The sequence below is a fragment of the Urocitellus parryii genome, chromosome 6 (genome assembly GCF_045843805.1).
Source record: "Urocitellus parryii isolate mUroPar1 chromosome 6, mUroPar1.hap1, whole genome shotgun sequence".
Classification (NCBI taxonomy): domain Eukaryota; kingdom Metazoa; phylum Chordata; class Mammalia; order Rodentia; family Sciuridae; genus Urocitellus; species Urocitellus parryii.
Genome location: NC_135536.1, coordinates 2241339 through 2254213, shown reverse-complemented (window position 1 = coordinate 2254213; position 12875 = coordinate 2241339). Strand labels below are relative to the sequence as shown.

The 12875-nt window shown below is 50.4% G+C and overlaps 1 protein-coding gene across 7 annotated transcripts in view; it reads right to left on the bottom strand.

Annotated features, from left to right (window-relative positions):
• The window catches only part of Brf1 (BRF1 general transcription factor IIIB subunit), a 64471-nt gene that overhangs the window by 32168 nt on the left and 19428 nt on the right, over positions 1-12875 (bottom strand). The window lies entirely within an intron of this gene.

The window sequence follows — 12875 nt, the reverse complement described above, 5'->3', positions numbered from 1 at the left end:
CATCTTCATGAAAACTATCAAAACTGCACCCCCAGGGGCTGAGCCTTGTCTGCCACACCTAAGCTCAATACCTGATCAAGGAGGCTGAGGTGGCACATCAGACCTGTATGAACCTTCCAATCCCCAGGTGCTGAGGGAGGACAAGGGACTGCAAGAAGAGGTGTGGAGCCAGGTCAGGGGAACCAGAAATGGCAGGGGCTTCATTATGATCCTCAAGAGGACAGGGCCTTCGCAGAGCAGCTCCCGTGCACCTGCCCACTCAAGTGTCCACTCCATGGAAGGTCTTCTGCCCACACAGCATGGAAATGTGCAAGCCACCACAATCATGCTCCATTCCTCAAGGACTGCTCAGTGCCTGCCAGGTGCCAGCACACACAGACTCCTAGGAGATGGGTACAGGCTGGGGGTGTGTATTTCAGTGGTAAACTGTTTAACAGGTACAAGGCCCTAGCTCTGTCTGCAGCACAAATAAGAAAACAATAATGCCATTCAGTGTCTGCTGTCTTTTAGCTAAAAAACTAAAACTACAACAACAAAAACAAACCTTAGGGTGCTGAGTCTAGCCTAGAGCAGGTGTCCATAGAAAAGTCAAGAGGACTCACATATGCAAGGGAGGACCTGACACCACCATTCCAAGGCCCCAGGGGACTAGAGAGGGTATTGGAGGCAACGACACACCTCAGGATGGAGGAGTGGGACCACCAAATGCCCAAGGAGGAGGACAATCCAGCACCTATACTTTTGCAGGTCCCTACTGCTCTGAATCCCAGCCTAGCTCACAGCACAATCTAGAGCGGAACCCAGGGTGCTCCACCACAGCAAAGGTCCCAGCACTCAGCAACCTGCCCTGAACTGGCTGTGCAGGCACTATGTCAGGGGGCACAGGGGCTCTGAGCATCACTACCTGCATAGTACCAACACTTGCTATCGACACAGTCCTGAGGCCCACTGCCTGCATTTGGAATCCCAGGGCTATGGTATTCCAACACTGGGGCAACTGTCTACACAGTCCTGACACCCACTATCTACACAATCATGGTCCCTGCTTGCCAGGGAGGTATTTAGACTATCCTTCCTCCATTTTCTTGCAATGGCAACTGAAACTAGGAATCAACTAGGAATTTTTTTAAAAAGGTGGGGGGCTGGGGCTGGGGCTGAGCAGTGGAGCACTTGCCTGGTATGTGTGAGGCCCTGGGTTTGATCCTCAGCACCACATAAAAATAAATAAAGGTATTGTATCCAACTACAGTTAAAAAATAAATATTAAAAAAAAAAAAAGAATCAAGGAACCAGGGCAGGGGCTGGGCAGCAGCAGCACACTTGCCTGGCATGTGTGAGGCACTGGCTTCGAGTCTCAGCACCACATATAAATAAATAGATAAAATAAAGGTCTATCAACAACTAAAAAAAAGAATCAAGAAACCAAACTCAGAGGTTAACTCCTATTCCTGCTCCACCCTGCCACCATGTGACTGAGGATCAAACCCAGAGTTGTTCTACACTAAGCTGCATTCCCAGCTCTTTTCATTTCTATTTTGAGACAGGGCTGCCCACCTAAGTTACCCAGGCTAACCCCAAACTTGTGACTCCTGCCTCTGTCTCCCAAGTAATTGGGACTACGAGTGTGCACCTCCACATCTGGCTCCCACTCCTGGTCCAGCATAATTCCCAGCCCTCACCAGAAGCTGAAGTAGAAATAGCCTCTTGGGACACCAGAAACCATTCTTCCTGCCCACCCAAGTGAATAGTGCAGCTGGCAGAAGCTCCAGAAACAGCTTCCCCTGAGCTACCCTCACTCCACAGCTCTGTGCAAAAGCATATAGCTGGCTGTAATGTTTAAGACTGTCAAAGAGGCATGAAAGGCATGATGGCACAAACTTGTATTCCCAGCGACCCAGGAGGCTGAGGCAGGAGGATCGCAAGTAGAAGGCCAGTCTGGGCAACTTAGCAAGACCCTGTCTCAAAATAGAAACTAAAAAGGACTGTGGGTATAGCTCAGCAGATTGAACCCTGGGTTCAATCTCCAGTACCAAAAAAAAAAAAAAAAAGAAGAAGAATGTGAAAGGGAAGAAGGTTTGACTCAGAACCTCCTTTCCAACTTTTCTGAAACAGAACCTGGTGGGCCCCACAACAGCCTGCGCCAAGTTCTAACAGATCCTGAACATAATCTGGGGTAGGTTCAGTCTCCCCAGAACATGGGCCTCACAAGGACCCACTCCCATGTCGTGAATAGCCTGCTCTGCTCCTGCACACTACCCAGGGCTACCTTCCTGCCAGCCCTAAGCTGCAATGGAGAGCATGTATCTGACAACTGATGTGGGTCTTGTGGGTGCCCCTTCCTGGCCCACTTCGTCTGTCCACAGAAGGGCCAGTGCGTCATGACTCCACTGTCCGACTCCTACAGTGCACCAGATCCAAGAGCCACAGCTGGCTACGGCAACCCACCATGAGGCTTCCTCTGTATAATCCTGCACATCACTCTTTCTATGACATGTGAAGTCTGTGAAGTGCCTACTCAAAGCCTCTGCTCTGAACAGAGAACCTCCTTCCATGTGGCCAGGCCACCAGATTCAGAGATGCTCAGCACAGGCCTCTCCTGGCCCCATCCCACAGCCTGTGCCAACACTGCCATCTGCTGGGAGTGGTGCAGGAAGGGCCCAGACCAGATCCCACTCAGCTGCACGCCACCAGCAGGTGCAGGGCCCTGAGGCCACTGACCACTGGGGGGGCAGGGATCTCAGGGTGCAGTTACAGGACCCAGTCACCTGTTCAGTGGTTACTATGACACCTGTAGCCCTGGGATTCCAAAGGCATTTGTGCGGCCCAGCAACCTGAGGGCCGTAAGGGGCAAGCTACATGGAGCACAAATGCCTTTCGCAGCCTCGGCCTCTCTCCGCCTCCCAGGTTAGCTGTGCTCACAACCTGGCAGAAGCTGCCTCCTCTGCCAAGAACAACGGTAACAGCGGAGAGCCAGAGACACCGCCACTCTGCCTTCTCCTTAGGGCAGCTGCACTACCCAGCATACCCAGTCTCATGGCATAGGGCAAGGCAAAATTTAGAATTCAGGAACATCTAAATCAGCCAGACTCAAGATGAAGCCACTCCAGTGAGCCTACCCTGTACACACAGCTTCCTACACGGCACTCCCTGAACAGCACACAGGCTGGGCCCCTCGGAGCCAGCTCTGCAGGAGGAAAGAGCTGTGTGTGCATCTATGCATTCAGAAAGAGTGTGTCAGCTGGATGCTGCCACAGTCCCGAGCAGGCTGGACCAGCCATCTCAGGCAGGTACACCCTGGCACAGGTAAGGAGGATTAAATCCCTTTGGGAGGAAAAATGCCCAGTGTCTCCACACTTTCCCAGATATAGACAAGACCAAATGAACAAAAACCAAGCCATACACAGCCACAGAAGATCTGAACACAGAATACAGAGGGCTCTCATACAGCTGAGATGGAGAAATTCAGCAAAGAAAGGGATTCCGACAAGAAGGATCTATCGACAAATAAGCACTGAAATTATAAACATCTAAATAAAGGAAGGTCTAACATCTGTGTAACTGAAGTCCCAGAGAAGGAAGAGAGAGAATGGGACAGAAATGATAAGACACTACCCAAGATTTTTCCCAAACAGACCAAAAGATATCAAGTTACAAATTCTAGAAGCTCTATAAATAACAACCTGGGTAAACAAAAAAACATATCTAGGTACATCAGAATCTAGCCCCTGAAGCTGAAGACAAAGGGACTTCTTCCAAAGCAGGTGGTGATCAGAGACAGTGACCTTCACAGTACAAGAGGCCTCACAGGTAACCTCAACATGAATCAAGCAAGGCCAAGGAAAACAGAACAACAGCACAAAACACTAAAAGAGCAGAGCTGGACTTCCACGCCCACTGAAAACGTTTTTCAAAATTGAAGAAAAATAAAAGGTTTTTTTTTTTTTTTTTTTTTTTGGTCAGCAGACATACTAAAAGAAACACAAAAGGGGGTTTATTCAGAGGAAGGAAAACAACACCAGGTCAAAGCACAGAAACATAGGTAGGAATGAAGAGCCCTGGAAAAGGCCAAAATTGGGTCAAGCTAAAGGAATCCTAACAGCTTACAGCAGCAGTAATGATGAAACAAGGGCATGGAGATTCTGCACTGCTTGGGAAAGAATGGCATTCTCCTTTAAGATAGACACAAGTCAAGGACCAGGACACAATCTCCAGGGCAAGCACCAGGCTAATAACAAATAAATGTGACCAAGGTATTTGGAAGAAAAAAAGAATAATAAAAATTTGATTACCCTTAGAGGTGAGAAGAAAGGGGTAGAAGAAAAAAAAATTTTGTTTAAGAGAGAGTAAGAGAGTGAGAGAGTGAGAGAGGAGAGAGGGAGGGAGGGGGAGAGGGAGAGAGAGAGAGAGAGAGAGGAGAGAGAGAGAATTTTTAATATTTATTTTTTTTTAGTTCTCGGCAGACACAACATCTTTGTTGGTATGTGGTGCTGAGGATTGAACCCGGGCTGCACACATGCCAGGCGAGCGCGCTACCGCCTGAGCCACATTCCCAGCCCCTAGAAGAAAAATTGGTACACAGAAAATATAAAAAGAAAACAGATTTAAACTAAATATACCAATAATCATATTAAACTTAAATGGATGAAATTCTCCAATTAAAATTAAAAAAAAAGACCAAGTCAGATGCAGTGGCCTGTAAACCCAGTGACTCGGGAGGCTGAGACAGGAGGATCACAAGTTTGAAGCCAGCCCCAGCAACTTCTCAAGACCCTTAGTAACTTAGCAAGACCCTGGCTCAATATAAAGAATACAAAGGGCTAGGGATGTGGCTCAGTGGTTAAGCATCCATAGGTTCAGTCCCCAGAACCCAAAATAAATTAAACCAAAATGCACAATTTATGCTTATAAAAGAACACATTCTGAATATGTCAAAAAGGACTGAACTGGGCTGGGGATGTGGCTCAAGCGGTAGCATGCTCGCCTGGCATGCATGCGGCCCGGGTTTGATCCTCAGCACCACGTGTAGACAAAGATGTTGTGTCCGCCGAAAACTGAAAAAAAAAAAAAATTCTCTCTCTCAAAAAAAAAAAAGGACTGAACCAAGTAGAAAATGGTTAGTAACACCAACATCAAACAAGGCAGATTCAAGGGGAAAGTAGTTGAGGGACATTTTATCATGTTAAAGACTTGGCTCCCCCAGGGAGGTGCACAATCCTGGATTTGTACCTTCCCGCTTACACAGCCTCACACTATATGGAAACTTGACCAGATCAAAGGAGCAGTTGGAGACTCTACCCACCTCTTTCAGAACAGTGAGGGGTCAGTGAGAACATGCAGCATGGTGCACCAACTGGAGCCCAGGGCACTTAGGGGCACTTGCCAACTGCAGACACATGGAAACCACCAGGTAGACTGCTTGCAGGGCTGCCAAGCACCTTTCAACAACCCGGAAAATGTGGGAATTATTCTGTTCTCAAAACCAATGAAATTACACTAGAAATCGATAATAAGCCATATCCTTCTAAAGACCTATGGATCCAAGAGGGACCAGCAAATGAAAATTAGAAAATTGTGGGGAGCCTGATGCACCATGGGGATCTGAAAGATCACTGTAGTCTGGCGCGGTAGTGCCATGACTCGTGACTCCGTCTTTTCCCCCTCTCGGACAGCAAGGAGGTTCTCTTTGTGGGGCCTGCCCCTGGGGTTGAGCTACACACACCTATTCTTTTGTAATCCTACCCCTTTGCCCTGTTTGGGATAGAATGTTCCATGGAAACTCCCTCTGTGTATCCCGTTCTCTTGTTCTGCCTTTGGGTGTGGCCTGCCTACATGTCAGTCAACCTCCTGACAGCAGACCTGACCCCTTGCTTCACTTGAAAGGCTTCTTCCCAATAAAAGGGTTCAGGACTTCGCTACTTACTTAATGACCCAAAGAAAAAGGTATTTCTCTGTCTCTGTGTGGTTATTTCGTGCAGCCAGACTCAAGATGAAGCCACTCCAGTGAGCCCACCTGAGTGTTTAGTCACAAGATGTGACAGAAAATATACTGAACTGAATGGTGATAAAAATGTGACAAATGGAACTAAACTCTGCTTGAAAAATGTCATCTCGAAAGCTCATGTTAGAAAAGAAAGGCAAAAAAACAAAAACCTAAACATCTGTTTCAAGAAGCTGGAATAGTAAAAATTAAGCCCAAGGAAAGGAGAAGAAGGAAAGAGCCGCCATCCAGCAGCAAAGCCTAAGCACACAGCACAGGTTCTCTGCCACCGAGGGGACCCTGGAGCACGCTAGCACCAGCACATGGGAGCACCTAGTGTTCCCAAGACCAGCAGCATGAAGACACACAGCTCGGTCAAGGGAGATGCCCAGATAGGCAAACACAGAGGCAGAAGATTGCTTAAGGCTAGTGGCTTTTTATTTTATTTTATTGGTGGTGCTGGGGATTGAACCCGGGGCCTTGAGCATGCGAGGCAAGCACTCTACAAACTGAGCTATATATATATCCCCAGCCCAGCTTTCTATTTTTTATTTAGAGACATGATCCCACTAAGTTGCTTAGGGTCTCACTAAGTTGCCCGAACTGGTCTTGAACCTGTGATCTTCCTGCCTCAGCCTCCTGAGCCATTGGGATTACAGGTGTGTGCCACCATGCCAAGCCTGGGTTTCTTTTTGAGGTCAATTCTAAAATTGACATAACGATGGCTGCACAACTCTGGAAATGAACTAAAAAACCACTAAAATGTAGGCTTTAATGGGTGAATAGTACAATGTGTGAATTACAACTCAACAGAACTCTTAAGAAAAAAGAAAAAGAATAAAAAACACTGACAACCCCCTAGCAAGATGGATAAAGAAAAAAGGCAAAATCCCCAGCTTCAGGCATGAAAGAAGTGAGAGCTCTACGACTGTTAGGGACACGGAGAGCATATCCAGGGGCATCAAGGATGATGCCAGGCAGGCAGGACAGACGCCCTGCAAAGCACAACCCAACCCAAACAGAAACCAGAAAACACAGTCTGGATAATCCTAGGTCTGTGGGAGAAAGTGAATCCGGCGTAAAACCTTCCCACAAAGGAGACGAAGGCCCAGACGGCGTCAGTGCCACCTTTCTGACAGTAAGGAACAAATTAGCTGGGTGGCACACGCCTGGGACCCCAGCCACACTGGAGGCCGAGGCAGGATGGCAGAGGCAGGATGGCAGTTCAGGCCGGCCTGGGCAACTTGGCAAGGCCGTATCTCAAGATAAACTAGGAAGGGTGGGGGTGCGGCTCAGTGGTGGAGCATGAGAGCAAAGCCCTGCTTCCAACCCCAGGTCCACCAAAAAAAAAAACCCGAAGAAGAAACACCTCATGGCCTGAACTACCCAGACAGCAGACACAGGTGCGCCCAGCACCTCTGGAGCCCTGCTCCTGTGATAACCGCACTGACAAGGACGTCATGACACAAAGACAAGCACAAGGCCACTGCATGACCCATAGCACGAGATACTAGCAGGTGAGGCCCAGCCATGTGCAGAGGGGGCAACAGGACCATAGCTAGGTGCGAGAGGGTCGCTGTGACTTATTTAATGACAATTAAGGGGGCCTATATGATCGTACCAATATGTACATGAGGTGTGTATGACGAGGTATCTTTCATGACAAAAACTCTTAAACAAAAACCTGACATCTTTAACCTAAGAAAGAGCCACCTGCAAAACCCCAGAGCAGGCGATGGTGAGGAGCAGAAGCACCCCAGGGACAGCAGCACTGCACGGCAGTCCCGGGCACGCAGAAGACAGAGAGCAGACAATGGGTGAAGAACTGCAGTTCTTGTAGCCCCAGCCACTTGGGAGGCTAAGGTAGGAGGATCATTAAGTTTGAGGCCAGCCTCAGCAACAGACCCTGCTTCAAGATAAAAGTTTTAAAAAGGCATGGGATGTGGCTCAGTGATATAGCATATGTCTAGTACTGGCCTGGATTCAATCCTTGGTAGTGAAAAACAACGAAAAGTAAAGAACAAGTAGAGAAATAAAGGAGATCTGCTGACTGTTTGGATGAATTTCACCTCTCCCCAAAGATCTATAGACCCCACTCAATTCCCTAGGTTCTTAGAGAAATCAATCGTCTGATTTGAAAATGCACACATAAGAAAAAAGGACCCCATGAGGCCAAGACGCCTCAAGGCAGAGCAGACCTGCACCTCATGCCACAGACACTGAGACATCCTGTGTGATGGTCGTTCTGAAATAATTTGGCATTGGCACTAAGCACGGGCACAGACTTAGAAAAGGGGCCAGATGCTGGCACCGGGCACATCTGTGAGGCTCACGGTGGTGAGGCAGGGAAAGGGTTAGCAGGGCAGGCAGGACACCTGGCTCCTCCAGGTCAGGCCGGCTCCTGTGTACACAGGGAAGACCCGTCGTGAGACACCTGCACTCTGGACCCAGACCCCCACCAAGAAGGGCCTCAGTAACCTGAGTGGGCCAGGGAGCGCATGAAGAGCAGTGGACACCCAGTGCCTGGCCAGGACCGGGTCGGGGCAGCTCCCTCAGCCACGGAGGTCCACATGAACCCCCAGACAGCAGCTGCTCCCGGCGCCCCTCCCTGGGGGGGCCCTCCTTAGGGAGCTCTGCCTGCTTGCTTTCTGCTACCCTCATAAACCCCGACACTTTGCCCTCGCTCTCGTGTCTCTGGGTTTCATTCTTCAAATTCATGGACTCAGAGCCCACCCCACACTCCACGTTGCAACGGCAGCACCCCCACTGAGCAGTGGGACAGGAGTTTCTCTGCTGTGACTGGCACCATGTCATCTGCACACCTGGGCAGGAAGAGGTCTCCTTCCTCAGAAGGCAAGGACTTTTTTTTTCCAGTCTTTTTTTTTTGGTGAGGTTCTTTTTTTTGGAATTCTGGGGGTCAAACCCAGGGCTTTGCTACTGAGCTACATCCCAGCCTGACAAGGACTTCTTAAATGGGGTGCAAAAACATTAACTATAAAGGAAAAGATGAATAATTGGGTTTTGTTAAATTGAAGAACTTCTGTTCCTCAAAAGATGCCACTGAGAGGTGAAAAGGCAACGGGAGTGCAGGGATGCTTGCCTAGGCCACATGGACAACGGGCCGCCAGCCACTACTACTGCAAACACTTGGCTCTGGGGCAGAGCGCCCAACTGCAGGACCCAGGGTGGGCATACAGCCATTGTCAGTGGACACTGGCAGTCAGGATATACTGACCAGCAGGGCTCAAAGTCCTGAGCCCACAGCTGGGCAAGCCAGAGATGTGCAGTCCTTTCTGTGCTGGCCTTTGCAAGCGTGACAGGGCAGGTGCTATGCCTGGTGGGTGGGGCTCCTCCACAGGCTACCATCCAACTGTACTGTCCACTTAGAAAATGTAAATCCACTATTCTTGAGGCAGGCAGAAGGAAAAGCGAGAGGTGATATGGGAGCCTGGCGGCAGAGAATGGGAGAGGGAGCCCTGAAGCACTCAACTGACCCCAGAGCACAGGGCACTAGGAACACGATAAAAGTTGCCCGACCATGCCGGAGAAGGCCTTGAGCCACCTCAGGATCCTGTGCGTTCAGGTCAGCGGCAGGTTTGAGTCTTTGCTTCTGGGGCAAGCCCAGCCAGGCTGGCCTCAGGTGGGACTCGTCTCCTCTGGGGATTGGGGACTGGTAGTGGGGGCCAGCAGGTTGTGGAGCAGAGGGAAGGGTCATGTGGCAAGACAAGAATGAAAGGCAGGCGGAAGAGGAAGGAGTGAGCTTGAAAGCCTACATCCTGCCCTTGTCCTTCCTGAACAAGAACTTCCTGTGTCTCGCCACCGGCCCAGGGCCATTCCTGCCCACAGCCTGGATAGAGTGATAGGAGAATCACAGGTGCCTCTCCAGGGCACCTGTTCCCTGCACAGTGAGCTCACAGCACAGGACTCCCCCAGGTCCCACTGAAGGTGGTGTGGTGATGGGTCAGGTGGAAGCCACTGCTCCCCGTGGCTGAAAGGAGCATGCCCTGCAGGACCAGGCATCCCACTGGCAGTGCCAAGGGGGAGGAGGGGGCATGAGGACGGCAGTCTGACTCTGCACACCTCCCAGGGTGTGGCTCTCATGTGGAAGCCAAGCTGAGCCAGTCTGTGAGCCCAGCCAGACGACCTCGCTGCAGGACCGGCCAGGATGAAGAGTCATGCACGCTGTGGACAGCGGGAAGGGAGAAGACAGAGAGCAGCGACAGACAGAGGTGCACCAGTACAAGCAGGACAGATGGGCAGGGTGCTGCCATCAACTTGAAAAGGAACAGAGAAGAGCGAGCCACACCTGTCTCCCCATCTTCCCCCAAAGCACCACCAAGACAGGGTAAACGGGGAAATAAGAGGTAGGCCACCAGACACAGCTACTAGAAGTACTGAGGAGAGCAAGGCTGGAGGGTGGGGCCCAGCTAGGCCACTACAGCCCAGAGGGGCTGGGACGCTGGCCTCAGTGCAAGGCCCAGCCTGGGGGCACAATGCCATCTTTAGCAGGGTCATGAAGTGAAAGCGACATGCTCCCCAACTGTGCAGCGGCTTCCACTTCACCTGCAGAGCTATGTGACTGTCACCACTGCCTGGACACATCTCCATGGTTCATCCCGTACTTCATCTTCATAGCTCCCGACGCTCCTGGTACAGATACACTGCTCCTGGCTGATCATTCACCAAGAGGATGCTTCGGATGGTCCCAGATCTTGGCTACTGTCAACACTACAGTATTTGCACTGTGTGGACACAGGCTTTTGTCTCAGGTAACACCTGGGAGTGGGCTACTGTGTCCGTGGTGACTGGGAGCCTCAGGAGGCGTGGCCTCCCAGAGCACCACACACTGCTCCTCTCACCAGCAGCACACAAGGCACAGAGCCACACTTTACCTCAGGCTGCAGGACACTTGCCTGTTCTGCTGGTCTCTATCACCTCACCCTGAGCTGCTCACTTTCCAGAGCAGTCAAGGATGCGTTTTCTGCACAGGGCGATAGGAGGGTTGGGGTGGCATGCACATACACACCTAGATGCCCCCAGGCTTTTGCAGTGTCCAGGCTGGCCACCCTAGGGTCCTGCTTCCTAACCTCTGCACAGTGGTGCTGCTGCTCCTGCCTCCAGGCTAGGAGTCTTCTCAGCACAGGGTCTGCAGAGGTGCTCAGCCCTGGCAGAGGCAGGGCTATGGCAAAGTAGTCATGCAGGCTGGTCTCTGCTCCTAACGTGTGCAAGGACTGTCTGGGTGTTCACATCATCCCTTAAAGCAATTACACTTTATACCCCCTGGAGAGTGGTGACTTGGATCATGGTCTCTGCCTCGTGGCTATTACTGCACTTATGCTGGGAACTTCCTGTGCAAAAGGTACAGGACAAGATTGCCCAGTTACCATGGTGATGTCCTGCCTGAGGAGGTCTTATGCAAGTCATGGAACTATCAGTCTTGACCCTGAGTTCAGACACCAGCTGGTAGAGATAGAGAATTACTAGTGCAACAAGATAATTATAACTGCTTGCCAGTACTTAGACCTTCAAGACTGCCTGCTTTGAAGAAATTTTCTCACAGAAACTTTCTCACAGGTTTTGATGATAAAACCTATATAATGAATGTGCTGAGCTGGCTCTGGGTCATTGTTCCTCCATCTGAAGATGGTGTCCCACCTGGTCCCAGCTTTCGCTCTCTAAGTGTTTGTCTTTCTTAATCCCCCATTGCTCTTCAACGGTTTCTAAGATTCAAAGGTTTCTAAGTAGGTTGCAACAATACACTGCGAGCTAAAATGATAAATTTCCAGCTTTTAAAAGGACATTTTAAGGACAGATTCTGAAATTTGCTGGGCAGGTAGATCACAAGTTCTAGGCCAGCCTGGGCAACTTAGCAAGACCCTGTCTCAAAATAAAAACTAAAAGGTATGCATATAGCTCAGTGGTAGAGCAACCCCAGGTTCAATCCCTAGTACCAAAAAAAAAAAAAAAAAAAAAAAAAAAGATTCTGAATTTGAAGTTTGCCCAATCAGAAACAAGCCACACATCTACCAGAAGGGCATCCTCCTCACCCTGGAGTGGACTAGGGGACCACCACTGACAAGTGGGCCAGAAGATGCCACACCTGTGGAGTGTGGGCTGGGAAAGAAGAGTTCCTCAGAGCACCGCAGAGCTCCCGGAAGCAAGAAACACGAAGGCTGCCAGAAGGTGGGGCCTAGGCACCACCCCAAAGCAAAAGGATGCATAAGTGGAAGAGAGGGAGAGCACTGGAGGCCTGCAGTGGGGCAGGTGCAGTGAGCACAGGAAGCAGAAGTAGGAGACTCCAGGCAAGTCTAGGCCCAAAAGCAGTCAGACGGAGGTGCCTAGGGGTCACACCCCTGAAGACAAGCAGAAGATGCTCAGGCCTATGGGGCGAAGCAAAATAGTCACACCAAGAGTCAGGCTCAGTGGGGAACCAGTGCAGGCTGGGAATACTGGAGCAAGGCACTGGGCAGCACCATGTGGCCTGTGGGACACATTTGTCACTGAAATTTTGTACTCCATCATTTTCACAGGCTCAGAGCTCAAAGCAGATCCTTTCTCAGGGAGCCTTCAGAGAAAATGCCCTGCAAAATGAGGAGAGCATGACCAGGGACCCAAAGAAAGAGAAGAACCCCCAAAAGGCATCGCGTTTCAGACAGTACAGGATGGGGAGGTTGAGGTGCCCTGGTTTCTTTAGGACCAATGACTAGACTTCCCAATGCACGTGTGCATGTGCAGAGGTCAGGACCAGATGCCTGCAAGGAGCAGGAGCGGGGCCAGCAAACACTGCAGGCCACCCCCTTCCTCCTCCAGCCCCAAGTCTGCAGGGACAACAAGCCCAGTCTGGTTAATCTAATTTGGCAGCAACACTCCACCTCCTTAAACCAGAGGAAGACACCAA